The 15,535-nt window shown below is 40.7% G+C and overlaps 1 protein-coding gene across 2 annotated transcripts in view; it reads right to left on the bottom strand.

Moving 5' to 3' along the window:
• The window catches only part of GADL1 (glutamate decarboxylase like 1), a 173,185-nt gene that overhangs the window by 24,391 nt on the left and 133,259 nt on the right, over nucleotides 1-15,535 (bottom strand). The gene's annotated exons all lie outside the window — the stretch shown is intronic.

Here is a 15,535-nt window from a genome sequence, read left to right as displayed (position 1 = left end):
AAGAGCATTTCAAATTATTTGCATATACCATGCATCTCACTCTTGCTCTGATGTGCTTTCATGAATGAGAAAGGAGTAAAAATTACAATCAAAAGAGCATACAACTAGGGTTGCTGGTTTGCTCAGGACGAGAGGAGTCCTGATTTATGTATGTTCTTCCTGGTATAATTATTAATAGCATCCACTTCACTTTCAGAAGTGTCCTGAGTTGGGCAACGCATTCTCTGGTCACCAGACACATACCAACTGTCTATCTCATAAAGGTTGCATAAGTGGATGGGGGGAGGGCGAGAGGGCTCATATATTATCAGCGTGCCCTGGCTTAGGCTTCCAAAATGCTATGTCTACTGAGATCTGAGAATGACATTCCAAAGGTGAGGCAACAAGAAATGGCCATGTGGCCATGGAAAGGTTCCCAATGTGTTTTCAAATGATGGAAACACCCATTGGAGATAAATTCCCATCTCCCTTCCTTTTACCCCTGAGGCCAATTATTGGCCACAATTTCCACAACCAGTTGTCAATATTAGCAACACATACACACATGCACAAAATATACACATGCATATTTGTAATTCTTTCTGTGGTTTCTTATTGCTTGATTTAAATTAGCATATTCTTCAAACTAATTTACTTTCAGCTGACTCAAAATAAGTGCTAATTCATTTCCCTGACTTAGAAGCTTTTTTTTTTTTTTTCAATTTACAATGAACATCAGGACCTGGTAGAACCTATAATAAACAGGACATTATGTATTTTGCATCTTTTTGGAAGACACAGGACATAATCTCCAAAACAATGTGAAAATGTAAAAGGACATGTATTTGCCAGGTAGAATGGCAAAAATTGACAAGGCAAGAAACAACAAATGTTAGAGAAGTTGTGGAGAAAGGAGAAACCTCTTACACTGTTGGTGAGAATGCAAGGTGATACAGCCACTTTGGAAAACAGTGTAGAGTTTCCTCAAAAAGTTAAAAACAGAGCTACTCTATGACCCAGCAATCGCATTATTGGGTATTTACCCCAAAGATACAGATGTAGTGAAAAGAAGGGCCATATGCACCTCAAGGTTCTAGCAGCAATGTCCACAATAGCCAAACTGTGGAAAGAGCCAAGATTCTCTTCAACAGACAAATGGATAAAGAAGAAATGGTTCATATATACAATGGAGTATTACTCAGTCATCAGAAAAGATGAATATCCAACTTTTGAATCAACATGGACAGAACTGGAGGAGATTATGCTAAGTGAAATAAGTCAAGCAAAGAGAGTCAATTACCATATGGTTTCACTTATTTGTGGAATAGCATGGAGGACATTAAGAAAAGGAATGGGAAAATGAAGGGGGAGGAAATCAGAGGAGAAGAAGAACCATGAGAGACTGTGGACTCAGGGAAACAAATTGAGAGTTTTAGAGGGGAGGGCAGTGGGGGGATGGGTGAGCCTGGTGGAGGGTATTAAGGAGGGCACATATGGCATGGAGCACTGGGTGTTATACACAAACAATGAATATGGAACACTACATCAGAAATTAATGATGTACTGTATGGGGACAAACATAACATAATTTAAAAAAAAAGAACATGTATTTGGTAGAGAAGGAAGTAAAAAGTTCTTTCTCAGGTAAACCAAATACACCAAGCAGAACAGAAAAAAAAAAAAAAAATCCCTCCAGATTTACAATGGAGGTATCTACGTAAAATGGGCTTGTAGGAAAATTTAAAAAGAGAAGGTATAATGAATTATCTTCTGCCCCTCCCCAATCTATTTTATTACAGTTGTGTCCCACAGACAATGAGAGATGTACTGAGAAACTTAAATAGATTTCTGCTGCGCTGGCGCCCCCCAATGGTCTTACCATTTCACCGTTCATAGTTTCAGAGGACCGCCCCATGGAGACTTTTCACAGGTTTTTGTCAAAGGCTGGAGGAGGACTAAGTGGCAGGGCTAAATCCAGCTTTCCTCTTTATCCCCAACCAATTTTGTTCCCCTCTCTTTCCAACAAGTGAATGGCAAAGGGTAATGAGGCCAAGGATAAAAAGGTGGGGGCGAGGGGAGGCTTGCCAGTGGCCCTGGGAATAAGAGAGGCTGAGATTCTGAAATGAAACCCAGCAGGCAGAAGGATTTCCAAAGGCCGCCCAGCCCGTCTGCTGAAACCCATTTCATTAAAGCACTGTTATGGTTTCTCACTCGACACGCAAAAAGGGACCTGACTGAGTACTTCTCTGAGAAGTTTGAGCAAAGATGGAGTACTGATGTGGCACTGCTCACCAGGTTTTCTCACGTAATTTCGGGGTTATTACCACTGGCTTTTTTTCCTCTTTTCCATTTAATGGAGGCAGATTCACAAACCAAGTACTAGCCCAGGCTGGCATGAGACAAAGCTTTACTTTCTTTCACTTCAGACACTGTGGGCCCACCTCTGCCTAGCTGACAGTCAGGAGCTGCCGTTTAAGCACAAAATCCATTCAAGTGGAGCACTCTGCATGGAGGCGTAGAAATTTATGGTTAAAGACGACGGGAATAACAGTGGACTCTGTGTCCCAGCCAACCTCGGCTTTTAGATAATGCGCTGCGTCTAATAGCTACAATAGCTCCCATAAATTTACCATAGCCCTGGAGGTGAGGAAGGCAAGGGACACTATTTGCTTCTTTAAATCACCAGAACCACTCAGAAACCCAGTCTCAAGGAGTCATAAGCGACTCTTCCCCTGCCCCCTTTTCTCTCAACTTCTTCCCCCTGAAACATCTGACACTTGCAGGGAAGCAATCCTTGAAGCCCACACCACAGCAGGATGACAGAAGTGAAAAGACAGCGTGGAACATTCTAGAAGAAACTACCTACATCTCTCAGTTCATTTGTGGGCTTCTAGAGAGTATTGGAGTCCAAAGATGGGTTTGTTAATGCTTAAAAGATGGTAATTATGAGGAAAGGCAGAATATATCACCCCAAAATATGCCTCTTTGGCATAGGAATTGGTTTAGGCTGAGTATTAAACAAAACAAAATAAAACAAAACGAAAAACAGCCAACATAGGAAAAGCTCTGAGAACCAGTAGGCAGTTAGAAGTTGCCTTTCATAAAAAATATTTAAGCTTAAAGGGAAATCTCCATTTGTAAAGATGTCTTCCTCTCTGTAGCAGTAAAAGAAAGGTGACTCTAAATCTCTAGAATTCTTAACAATAGAGAAGCAAGGACTTAACTCTGTGTAACAACCTTACCCTTGTTGACTGTGCTTTTCCTGGTAATCTCCCATAACCAGCCTCCCTGACCCCCAAACATCTTTGGTCTTTCACCAAAGATGGTACTTAAGATGATGACTTGGGCCATTTCAGAGAGTTACTTGGTTTTGGGCCTCTCTCATATATACAAGAAGTATATATGAGAGAATCACATGTATCACAACATATGATTACAGTTCTACTTGTTTTTGTCCTACTAATGTCTTTATGTCAAGGGTGTCTCAACCAAGAACCCAGAAAGGTAGAGGGAAAATTATTTTTCCCCCTTCACAATGATATGCTACAATGATCCAATGATTTGTAGCTTAGTCTTTGTTCTATTTAACTTTTAATAGGATAATTATTTCTTAAAGTATCAGAACAAATAGCTGCTAAAAACGGTAGATGGGAGTCAAACCAGTGTAAGTGGGTCACAACAAACTGGGAGAAACTCCTAGTTTGAACTGACCTTGAACTCAGCTGAAAACTAAGAATCTTCATTTATCACCAACTTCGATCAGTTAAGAAGCCTCCATTAATGGCAGGTATTAATTAAGTATTAAATTTTAGGCACATTCAGATTTCTAAAGGAAAGTGCAATAAGCATCTTCTAAAATCAACTACCCTTTAAAAACCACTGTTACTGCCAACAGACAAATGCAATGTTTTCTCTTATTGGTGAGATGGTGATTTACTGCCTGTGGGATATCAATCTGCTAAGTTACCTTCTGAAATATTAATCACATCCCAAAGACCCCACCCAAGACTGCATGCAAGCAGAAGAAAACTGCCTTCAGACTGCATGAATGGAGACAGTCCAATTTATGTTACATGCCTACACAGCAGCATTTCTTTCTTTGACATTCCTTCGATTCAGAAGTCCTTCCTCAAAGCAGCCTTCTTAGTTCCAATACATCTTTAAAAACACCAATGACAGGTTTGCATACAGTACTTTGCATATTTATCTTGGTTACCTGGGAGGTTTTTTTATTGTTTATTTTTAAATTTTCTTAATTTTAGTTTTTAGGGGAAAAAGAATATAATACTCTCTCAGGTAGCCATTTTTGCAAAGAAACCAAACAACTTCTGTTAAGGAAGGATGGTTTCTTACAGAAGGGCGATTAACCAGACATCTTTTTGCCTATCCACCACCACTGAGCTTGTCTAACAGAACAACCAAAGACCAACAGACCTTAAGGGACAACATGTTCACCCTTTTCTTTGGCAATACTTAAATGCACCCTGTTAAGCTATGGGATGAGGCTTATAAAAGGTTCCAACTGACATGTGGGTAATAATATGAGGGAACCAATGTGAATCTAGTAGCCCAAATATAAACAACCTCTCATTTGCTTCTTAACAATCAAAACTGTAAGGGCTTTGGCTAATTCATCAACTTGAAGACAGGCCGGTTTCCTTATACATTCTAATCCACTTACGAGGTTCCTCACCCAGCACCTAATTTTATCTGACCCCATGAAAAAGGTAACTAGAACCTTGACTAATTAGTGAAGAGGGAGCAATTGCTTAAAATGACATTATTACACTGTTAGGAACACACTAAAGTCATGGCCACCTGCAGAATTTCTCCAGGGGAACCGAAGGATACTTGCATCACTAATTTTGTTCTATACCTTCTACCTTCAAGTAAAATCTCAATTATTGACCCAGAGGTCCTTGTGAATAATCAGGCTTATATGTGGACTTCAGATAGGTAAAGATCCTGTAAAAAAAAAAAAAGATTTTATTTACTTAGGTGACACAGTGTGGGGTGAGGGGGCAGGATAGGGAGAAGCAAGACTCCTTACCGAACAGGGAGCCTGATCTGGGGTTCAATTCCAGGACCCTGGGGTTGTGACCTGAGCTGAAGGCAGACGCTTAACTGACTGTGCCACCCAGCCGCCCCAGTAAAGATCCCTTTAATAAAAAGAGAAAAGGGGTATCCTAGTTTGCTTTTAAAGGATGACTCTAACTTTTTTGGCTTTGTCCATGGGTGACAATTTCAGTATAGGATAACAGGCAGGAAGTCCACCATTAATTTCTATCAAGAAGGACCCATATGCAAGCCTCTTGGGGAACAAACGATGATTTTGTCCAATGGATGAAATGGAAGATATTGAGTAATATTATCTGACAGATTCCTTTAGGAAAGAAAAATGGATTAAGTTGTGACTATATTTTGAGAATAGACTCAGCCACAACAAGAAGCATAATAAAGCCCAAATCCTAGAGGGATATGGAAAAGGATAGCTCCACAGGAATGCCAATGACAAACTTTTGATTCTGCAGGAGCCCGGGAACATCAAGAATATGAAGTCCAGATTCTACAGCTAAGCTGACAGATGATAAAGAGTGTATTACCTCAACAGCTAAATATTTAAGCTTCATGGAGTGGAAGATAGCTGACTGTAAATGAGCCAAGAATACAAAATTGGGGGGTGAGGAGGAAGAGAAAAAACCGGCCTGTGAAATTATACTGCAGACATAAAATCTCAACTGCTTGAGAGCTCCAGTTTTTATTTTTTAAAGCCATGGTTGACAGAGCAAATTAAACAGTGAGATGTTTACTATGTTTAACAGAGATAAACTGGCAAATGTAGGAGACGTAATTACCAGCATGTTTTTTTAAGAATGAAGCTTCGCTCTGTGCTGTGAGGGGGTAAGAGTGCGGGGCACTGGGTTCTTTCTCTTTTCTTTTCTTTCCTTTTCTTTTTTTTCTAAAAACAGAAAGTCTCTCCTGTGCTTGGGAAGGATTAATAAAATGTCTTCAGTAGCGAATAAGATTGTTAAATATCAAAAGCTTGGAGAAAGCAGACAAAAGGGGAAGCACTTCCACATTCCAGCATCTCTGAAGAGCATTTCCTGCCAGAAGAATACAGTTTGATCTGGCAAGAGGGCTCAAGGATTCCTGTTGTTACCAAGAAAGAACCCTCATCTTACTGTAAATTTTATCCCAACTCAATTTGTCTTACATAGAATAGGAGATAATGATTATTTATTGGCCTGAAAGCAGTAGACAAAGACGTTCCCATGCTGAAAACTTCCAGCCTGATTTATTAAAAAATCTGGATGTTTCTTCTTGTTGTTGAATAGCAACAATAAAAGGACAGTCCCAATCCATCCCTTGGAAGGAGATAACCACTATAAATAATTCTACAGGGTAAACTTTAAATCAGTCAAAAATGTCTTTAAGCCACCACTGGAATAAACACGAAGATGATTATTCACACATTAAAAAATATGTTAAGCTGAAAGATAGGTTAAGATTCTTGTTCTCTTTAGGACAGTTCTTGGGCCTGCCCTGGGAGGGCAATCTTAACAATACTGGTCGGCCAGACATCGTCAGGGATTTTGTTTTTGTTAGGGAACGGCAGTTACTGAGAATATATGCCTGCAGAATGACGGTAATGTTAGAGTTACTTACATGTTTAACTGTATACTTCTATGTATTTATAGGTGCATATTATATATACAAATGAGGAATTGAAATAAAAGCCGAATGTTCAGACAGAAATGTTGTCCCAGAAAATGATTTAAACGTGTGCCAAAACACTCTTTTCCTATGAAAAAACAGAGGTGATCATCTGAAAACCCAACATTCATACACATAATCCCAAGTCGGCCTGAAGTGGTTGACAGCTTTGTACGAACAAAACAAAACAAAATCAATAACAATAAAAATCTTTCTTTTCACTTCACCCTTTGATATAACCATCTTTATGGGGGCCATGAAAACAACATGGGGCTTGGTGATCATAAGAATTACAGCGAAGTCCTGATTCCACTGAAACTCTATCTAATGAACTGAACTGAGCCTCCATTTTTCTTAAAATGCTGATGGTCATAAGAATAAACTTGACCTTGGAGGAGGGATTCTTCAGCAAGCCAGGTGAAACTGTGGTTGTGGAAACACTTATCAAGCCTTAAGACACTCTGTGATGTATGTTATAGTGAAGAATATCTTTGTGGGAAGATGGTAAATAGATAACTCATTCTCTATACTACTACAAGTCTCTGCAATGTGACTTTGGAGTTCTTCCGGTCCAAAGACTATTGCTCCACCATGCCTCCTCTTCAGTCTGGCTGGTCTTGCAATTTGTTCTGGTCTACAAGAAACAGCAGAAGGGATGGTGGCCTACTTTTGAGCCTAGACCTCAAATAGTCTTTCATACTTTGTTTGCTGTCTTGGAACCCCAGCCCTGCCATGAGAATGAGCACAGAACAGCCTGGTGGAGAACTGGAGACCATGTAGAATGTTGCTCAGTTGCCCCACCTGGGCTATCCTAGTCTAGTCTATGACAGCAAACATGACCATGATCAGCAGAGCTGCCTCCCTGATCCAAAGCTGACTGCAGGTATAAGACTGAGCTCATGCAGGACCAGCAGAACCACCCAGGTAATCTGTAGATTCATGAGGTTTGGGGAAGAGGGGTGGTTGTTATGTAGCAATGGCTAACTGACACAGCACGATGGCCTCCTACTGGAGTCCTTGGGGGAAATGTCCAGAAAGAAGAGCTACCAGAGCCAGACAATATGAGATCTTCTTGCAAATTGACGATAACTCTATCCTTCAGCTTTTCCCTTCAACTTCCTTCAGCATTTCCAAGGTAGTTTTAACCACAATTCCTAGCTGACTGCAGGACTGAGGCTGAGAGCTTCTGCTCTCAGCAAAAAAGCTGCCCTTAATTCATAGAACACCATGTGAATGTCTGTGTTTCTGCTTCCAAGACATGATCTAAAAAGAAAGTAAGAAATGGCTTCCTGGAGCCTATCAAATCCCTCTTTAAGTCTGCCATTCCAATAAAGAGCCAAATATACAGGCAGGTCTCTTTTTAAATATAGCTTCTGAACTCAACCTACCCAGTCTGACATTTAAAAATCAGCTGATACAGGGAAGCAAGAAGGGATTAGTTAGCAAAAGTGGAAAAGGGAATGAATAGATCAGAGGCTACATCACCAGAAGTCTATAAAAACCATAAATGCTCAGGAAAAACTGCATGGAAAGCAGAAAGATAATTTACAAAAACATGAAAAGGTAACCCATCAAAGTCTTCTTTGTGACCAAGTAGTCTTTGATCACAGGGCTCTGGCCATACACAACTAAGACGAGTACTGAATATTCTGAGGGTAATTAAACAGCCCATGAATTAATGTTTCCCTTTAATTCTGCTTTGTGGTTTCCATTTTTCATATTTCTCAGGGCTTAACCCCTCCCACGGAGTGTGCAGAGGATGATGCCATAGAATCCACGATCCTCCAAATATTTTTCATGATGAACAGATCAGATTCACAACATTATGAGAACTTGAAAGAATTCACAACTCCTATAAATATACCCCCACCCTTGCTCAAAGGGTTCTCTGTTTATAGCATACCTTCTGGAAGCCCAGTCTTCTTCTTCAGTCCTATTAACAGAATACACAGCAGCAAAGCTGCCCAAACTATGAGCAGATCAGCAGAAACCAAGAAAAAGCATCTGAGCTTCAGATGGGAAGGCCAAGTGTGCATCCATAATGACCGCAATTACACTGATCAAGCCCTTAATTCCATACTGTGCACCCTGTGTTTATTCATGTGTTTACACATGTGTGTATTCACATACACATACACATGTGTATGAATAAACACACATGTTTATTCATGTGTTTACACAATGTTTACACATTTATTCATGTGAATAAACACCATGTGTTTATTCATGATCTCAAGTTTGTTTTCTCAACAATGCCATGAGTCAGGTGTTATGGAACCCATTATGCACACGAGGTTGGACAGGATGCAGGAATTTGTCCTCAAAGCTCATCATGGCTGGTTACTGGCAGAGCCAGGAGCAAAACTAAGTCTGGATAATACCAGAGAACTTCGGTCTCCACAACCACTGGAACCTAAGCTTTGGCTCCACCCCCACATTCTTTGCTTTTGAAGCTAATGCTTGTACCACACGTCACAATCTGCCAAGTGCTGTCACACATACAATTGCATGAACCAGATGTCTCCCACATTTCCAAGTCCCTTTTCTTGGCACGGCTTTGTCCTTCCTTCTGTGGCATCTGTCCTAGGCTGACGGTATTTCTCCTGGCCACTCTCTGCAGCCTCTCCGGACTCTGCACTGTCTCAGCTCTCCATTACCTACAGTTTTCCCTTCATCCTTTCTCCTTCCTTCCCCTTACAGAGAACCACAATGCCTGGGCTCTGCCACTAACTGACTAATAACTAATATGAGATGTTGGGCAACTAATTTACCCTCTCTAAGGATAATAATAGAATCTGCTTCATAGAATTAAATAAGATTGTGTACATACTGGGCTTAGCATAGTGTCAGGTAATATAGTAAATGCTCAAAACGTTTTATGAGAGAATACAGTCCTTTCCATGAACATACGGATTTGGCGAAGGGAAAAAGTTGAAACCATTTAGAGATTCTCATTACTGAGAAAAAGGTATCCATGATGACCCTAGTAAGGAGGACTCCATCAAATGTCCATAAAGTAAGTCTTTATATTCGTTTTCTGCTTTATGATTTATAAAGCACTTTCATAAACAGAATCCTATGCCACCCTTGTCCTAAGGCAACCCACTCGCTCTAGGTGGGAGGATTGTCTCCACCTACCTTCCTAGCTTCCTTCCTTCCTTTCTTTACAAGATTTAATGGTTTATTTTGAGAGAGAGAAAGAGAGAGCACACAGGGTGAGGAGAAGAGGGAAAGAATCTCAAGCAGACTCCCCGCTGAGCGCAGAGACTGATGCAGGGCTCTATCTCATGACCCTGAGATCATGACCTGAGCCGAACTCAACTGACTGAGCCACCCAGGAACCCCAAAGGCATCACTTTCTAAGACCTGGTGCAAATGTCTGCCTCTTTTTTTAAGATTTATCTATTTATTTAATTGACAGAGAAAGAGATCACAAGTAGGCAGAAAGGCAGGCAGAGAGAGGGGGAAGCAGGCTCCCTGCGGAGCAGATCAAGCAAATCGAGTCAGGCTTGATCCCAGGGCCCTGAGACGAAGACCTGAGCAGAAGGCAGAGGCTTAACTGACTGAGCCACCCAGGCACCCCAAATGTCTGCCTCTTGATGGAAGTCTTCCCTTGGCTTCTTGTAGAAGACAGTAGGGATTGATTCAGCATCAGCCCAACCCTTCTAAATATAGCCCCTTCCTATACTGCAGAGGCTAATGCATTTCCAAGGCTCCCTTGCAGCTAAGGTGTCTGATGTCACTGAGAGTTAACAGGTCAAATGCACCTGTATGAGTTATGATTTCAGAGCTGAGGTCAGTGGGAGAAGCGGTTTAGTGATGGAATCCATCACTACCACGGGCAGATTGTGGTAGAGGTAGCCGATTCTAGTGTGGGCATCTCTTAGGTCAGATTCATAATTAGACAGGCTACGTCAGACGGGCAGGGGCAGCAGCACCCTGGGCAGCCCTGTCCTGGGACAATGGCTTTGAAACATCTGTCTTTTTAGCCCTACAGTGACTATTCTCCATAAATTCTTTTCTTCTTAAATTAGCCACAGCATATTCTATGTCCTCTACTTGACCCCCCAAGCAGTCACTTAAGAAGAGGAACTCTTTCTGCCCTTCTTTCTATACCCAACATACTTTGCCCTGCCCATAATTCTTGTTACACTTGACTTTTCATTATCAGTAACTTTTAGATGTTTCTCTCTTCTTCAGATTGAAAACTCCTTGGTGGAAGATGTGATGTCATTTTCATCTTTGATTTTTCCCACAGTGCTTCGCAAAATATGTGCTGAACTGAACTGAGACAGGTTCCCATAGTAACACTGTGGCAGGTGAAAGACTGATTTTGAATTATCACTGGATTTTATTATTCTATATTCTCTCTTTTGTTACATTACCTCTAAATTGCTAGATTCCAAGTAACCATCAGTGTTTGTGATTGATCAAGTAGCTCTTCAGGAACAGGTATGCTCACCTTTTCACTTCCACAGGAGTAGTATATTTCCCTGCCCCACTGGTCTTGATTTTGGCCACATGGCTTGATTTGGATTTGCAGTGGGGTGGAGGATTGTCTCCACCATTGTTAACATTGGGTTCAGTTCTGCAATCTGCTTTGGACAATCCTATGTTAGCAAACATAGTGTGATAGAGACTCTTGAAATATTCTCGCACACTTGAGCTTGTGCTCTTGGGTCTCTGTCATTGTCACAAGAACATGCCTCAGGTAATCCACTTGTTCAAGGGAGAGTAAGAGACTACTGGAGCTGAGCCCACCCTAACTGAGTTCAGCCTAAATTAGCCACCCAACAGCTCCCCCTTCCCCTGCTGACTCCCAGATGCACGAACAGTAAATGTCTACTGTTTTATATCACTAAGGTTTGTGATTATTTGTTACACAGTATTATTGTAGCAATAAATCATGTCCCTGGAAAGGCAAAAAGGAAATTCTCCCTTTCAGAGAAGATTGGATATAGAGAAAAGGCAGGTGAATCAAGTTTAATACCTCCCTGGAACACATTCCCCATCCCCTGAAAGCACTCCTGAAGGCTCTTTTCCTTCCTTTCCACACCAATATACATTGCTAGGACTCTAGCTACTTTCTGACTGCAGCTTGCCACCCCACCTTGTGTCGTCTCAATAAACGTTACTCAAAATGGTGCTTCTCTTCATGAAGTTTTCTTCTCTCCTGTAAATATCATATTCAAGGACTTGTATCTCTCTCTGTGGGAAACTCCCACACTCTACCCCCAATTGTGAAATTCTCCTTGGATCATAGCCACTGAGTTCTAGCTGCCCATGGACTGTGTCTGGTGGGCATTCCCCAAATACCTCTCACACAGGACTCCCAAAACAATGGCCAGCAACTTCTTCAAACTTATTCTGCTCTTTCTTCTCTCTTTTCTTAACCATCTTCTGGGCCATCCATACTCAAAAATCTCAGATTTGGGGCACCTGGGTGGCTCGGGGGTTAAAGCTTCTGCCTTTGCCTCAGGTCATGATCTCCGGATCCTAGGATCGAGCCCCACATCGGGTTCTCTGCTCAGTGGGGAGGCTGCTTCCCGTTCTCACTCTCTGCTTGCCTTTCTGACTACTTGCAATCTCTCTCTCTCTCTGTCAAATAAATAGATAAAATCTTTTTTAAAAATCGCAGGCTTAAATAATTATCTTTTCTCATCATAGCATACTCCAGATTTAATAATACCAAATACTTGCAGGTGAAATAGGCATGGCTTGGATAAGCACTCAAAGAGAGTTATTTAGGGTCATGGAGCTTCTAAGTTAAAGGGATACTACCTGGAATAATTTTGTAAAGGAAAGAGTGACTTTGGTAATGTGACTTTGCCCTGAACGTGTTCCCTAATTTCAGAATTTTTTAAAGCTCTCGGTTATTTATTTATTTATTTATTTGCTTGTTTATTTATTTATTTATTTATTTATTTATTTATTTATTTTTGAGAGAGAGAGAGCGCGCACACGTGCTCATGAGTAGGGGGAGGGGCAGGGAAAGGGGGAGAGAGAATCTTAATCTGACTCCCTGCTGAGCGCCAAGTCCACTCGAACCTCGATTTCACAACCCTGACATCATGACCTGAGCTGAACTCAAGGGCTGGACACCTAACCCACTAAGCCACCAGGTGCCCCTCTTATTTCAGAATTTTTAGTATACATATTTTTTCTAGAATTGGGAGCAGGGCAGTGATGGACAGAAGGTGGAGCCTCGGCTACATAAAGAATAAGAGAATCAGGGAGGGTTTTGTGGAGGGAAAAGCACATAGGAAAACTGCAGTCATTCCCACTTTGATTATCAAAAGTAAAGGCTTTCTGCTATCCTGTGCCACCAATCAAAAATCAGTGACTAATAAAAAATAAAAGCAGTATCAATGCAGACTGGCAAAACAAGTATTAAAATTTACCATGCAGAACACAGCCCATAAAATTGTTTCAATTAGATTTCTTTCTCTCCTTAAAAAGGGTGTCACACACAGTTTTCATATAGGCATTTAATGAAGGGCCTTCGAAGAGACCCTGGGTGTCACTCTTGTACTGGGTGCTTTATTTACTTATTTAATAAAATTCTGGGTTTCCTTCAAATTCCAGTGAATTTCTGTCACATTGTACGTTATTGAGAAATGTTCTATCATGGATGACAATGAAAATTCTGAGCACCGCCTCCAGGGAGAAGGCAGCTAGAACCTATCAGAGCCCCTAACCAAGTTGCTGACTTAAAATTGACTCAGAATATTTATTTGGTAAATTCTAGAAATGAGTGATGACTATGTTTACAGAGTGTGTGGAGGGTTTATTGACAGAACAAGCGGCGAAGTCTTCTTCCAGGCACCCAGTGGCAGCAGTGCACACACATTTTCACATTCCATTAACTGCAGAATCTGGGGTTTTATATGTTTATTTTTACTGCGTGGTATATTTTAGCTCCTACGCTAGCCAAGTCTTTTGTGCAAATGGAAATTGGTTAAGCTTTCTTCTTGACTTTTCTCCCAATGGGTTGCCTCTGGTTTGTTACCCAAAAAGTCTTTGAATCTAGACCAAACTTTATTTATTCAAACATACCAATATTTATCTGACATTAATACTGATGGGGAACAGTAGGAGATGTTCAGAAGTATGCATGGGAGAATGGGCAGAGGGAAAATAACTTGACCTGAGAAGCATTAAGTTGAAAAATCAGAGTGGAACCATTACTCTCTACTCATAATAGAGCACCCTCCCTCACATACCAATTAGGGTCAGACCTAAGGCCAATATTTTTAAGACAGTATTGAAACTGTACATCACACCAATTATCTTTTATTTTACATTATAAATAATATGAAATTTATATATGTGTATATGCACACTCATATATATATGTGTATCTGTGTAATATTGGGGAAGGAGGAGCCAGGAAAAGAGAGATTCTAAGGAAAGAGAGCATCTGGAACTAAGGTACAAAGGAGAGGGATGAGACTGAGCACAGGGCTCTTGGGGATCTGAAGGAAGCTTTAGATCCTTCTTGAGAGGTGTAGGTGCAGAAGGAGGCACACCTCGAGTTGCCAGGTGCCTTGAGGAACCTGCTGAGGAACCCACATTTTGTAGAGAGGGTAGTGAGAAGCTCTTTACATGGTGGAACAAAATGACCCAAGGGCTGTTTCTGTCGAGCCCTCAACCATGTGAAAAGAAAGATTAGATGTACGCACAATGCTAGAAACAAGCAGATTGGCCTGAGACGTCTGTGGCAGGCATCTAGGCAAGAAAAGAAGAATGGGGACATGCACTTCAAATAGCTTCCTTGTATAAAAAATAATTAGTGTTGGCAAGGATGTCATAAAAAAGGAACTGTTGTGCACTGCTGGTGGGAGTAAAAACTGGTGCAGCCCCTGTGGAAAACAGTATGGAGGTTCCTCACAAAATTAAAAAGAAAACTACCCTATGATCCGGGAATTCCATCTGGGTGTTTACCCAAAGAACATGAAAACACTTGTTGGAATAGATGTATGCCCACTTTTATTTGTTGCATATTTGCAATAGCCAAGTTATGGAAGCAACCTAATTGTCCATCAACAGATGCATGGATAAAGACATGATGTATGCTTACAGGGGACTCTTACTCAGCCATGAAAAGGAGATCTTACCATTTGTGACAACATGGATGGGAATTATGCTATGTGAAATAAGTGAGACAGAGAAAGACAAATATCATATGATTTGACTTATGTGTGGAATCTAAAGAACAGAAAAAACAAACAAAAAGCAGAAAGGGACAAATAAATACAGAGAACAAACTAGAGGTTGCCAGAGAGGAGGAGGGGTCTGGTCAAAATGGGTGATGGAGAGTGGGAGGTAGTGGAAAGAAAGATAGGGAACAGGGAATCTAGTCAATGGTATTGTAATAGAGCTTTATGGTGACAGATGGGAGCTACCCTTGTGATGAGCTTAACATATAGAGCTGTGGAATCACTATGTTGTGTCCTTAAAACTAAAGTAACATTGTATGCCAACTATAGCTCAATTAAAAAAAAAAAAAAAGCTAACTGGTTGATTATTGGTTGGGGGGGGGATACAATGTACCAATTCCAGTTGGTTTATTTTCCTGTGATTTAAATATATTTAAGATTTTTTATTATTTTTATTATGTTGTGTTAGTCACCATGCAGTACATCATAAGACTTTAAAAAAAAAAAAAAAAAGAACTTCCCTTTTCTACTTAGTATTTCAAGACAAGGTTCCTTTGGAAAGCTATATTCAAAGGTTTCATGTGATTTTTCTGAATTGCCATTACATAAAAAAATACATGAAGTATATGGGAGTCCTTTACAACCTCTGACTTATATTAAAAATCTCCCTATATATCTGTGTG

This window comes from Mustela erminea, chromosome 1 (assembly GCF_009829155.1).
Source record: "Mustela erminea isolate mMusErm1 chromosome 1, mMusErm1.Pri, whole genome shotgun sequence".
NCBI classification, from domain to species: domain Eukaryota; kingdom Metazoa; phylum Chordata; class Mammalia; order Carnivora; family Mustelidae; genus Mustela; species Mustela erminea.
The sequence above is the reverse complement of the archived record's forward strand: the minus strand, read 5'-3'. Positions and strand labels throughout refer to the sequence as shown.